The following is a 1,468-nucleotide window of genomic DNA, read 5'->3' as shown; positions in this document are numbered from 1 at the left end:
GAGGGAGATATCACTGTTTTAAAATCGCTGTCCAGAAACTTTCCAAAACGCGTGTTTGCTTTATTCTTCGTCGACGACGGCCTCTCGAGATAAAATCTACCATCGATTACGACCCAAGACGGTGTCAACGATACATGTAGGTTGAGGGTGCATCAAATCCCCTTTTCTCTCCTTTTTTTATTTCGTTTTTTTTTATGCTTTTTTATAGTTTGTTTTTTGTTTGTTTTCGTTTTGTTTATCGCTTGTTTTAATTAACTACGAAACTAGTTAGTCCGAGTATGAGTTAAAGTACCACTATGAACACCCGCGTTGACTTGAGATGGGAAAAGAAACCGCTACATCTGTCGGTCGTACACCCCCGTCTCATTTACATATCCTCGTGTTCAAAGTAGGGCATAAATAAAACAATTATCTAACTTTGTTCTTCGTTTTCGATCCCCTTTTGTTTCGGCCAAATCGACAGACCCTAGGACCCGTTGTATGTTAGTTTAACCTCTGATTGTTAACCTATGACGTATTTAGATGACCTTAATTTAATTTAATAACCTAATTAGACACGATAGGTGGCTTCGACGTAAGTTATAAAATCAATCGACGATTCTGTAAATAATTGAATGCATCTCTCTCTTTCACCTAATTTCTCGCTAGTATAAGAGTGCGTGATTAGCACCTTCTTATTGACACTCGATGAGTTAAATTAATTAGCGAATTTGACCTAATTAGACCCTTTAGGCCGTGTAGAATGCACCCTTGCGCGACAATCAATCGACGTCGTTTTTAACTCGTTTTCTAACTTGTTTCCTATCCCTTTTCGCAATCATTCGATCTAACCAATGAATCTAACTTAGGAACTAGGTTGGCTTTATCTTGGCCGTTGGTTTGGGCCGTGGGGTGGCCGTTTTATTTACCTTTCTCGTTTTGTTTTTATACCGTTTGTTTCCTCGTTGTTTCATTGTTTGTAATTTATCGTTTGTTATCGAGTTGTATTTTTTTCAAGTTAGCTTTCTTTTATTGAGTCAAAACCTTTTCAAAAACCTTGGTCTTGTTTGGTTAGACGGTTGTTCCCCAATGCTTGTAGGAGCGTAGTAAACCGCATGTTGTCTAAAGCAACATGGCCCGGTTTATGCTAATGCATGCTTTGGTGCGTAGCCCTATGTCTAATTCGATGAGATTAAGTGAGAGCGCGCAACACGAGGAGTGACCCAAGGCCGTGTGTCCTGTAGGCCGTGAGTCACCTCCCCCTTGTGCACGGTTTTCAAGGCCCAATGGCCGTGTGTTTTGTGTCGTGTATTGCGTCGTGTGTATAGCGTTGTATTTAGATCGAGTTGTATATTTAATTTATCGTTGCGTCGGCATGAAATGCCTGGTTTGTAATAGGTAGATCCCAACGGCTCCCCCATTCCCCCCTTAAGCCTTGCTTGATTTGCTTTACATGTTGTTAGATCAATCAACCCACATGCTAAATTAC

The sequence above is a fragment of the Silene latifolia genome, chromosome Y (genome assembly GCF_048544455.1).
Source record: "Silene latifolia isolate original U9 population chromosome Y, ASM4854445v1, whole genome shotgun sequence".
Taxonomy (NCBI): domain Eukaryota; kingdom Viridiplantae; phylum Streptophyta; class Magnoliopsida; order Caryophyllales; family Caryophyllaceae; genus Silene; species Silene latifolia.
The sequence above is the reverse complement of the archived record's forward strand: the minus strand, read 5'-3'. Positions refer to the sequence as shown.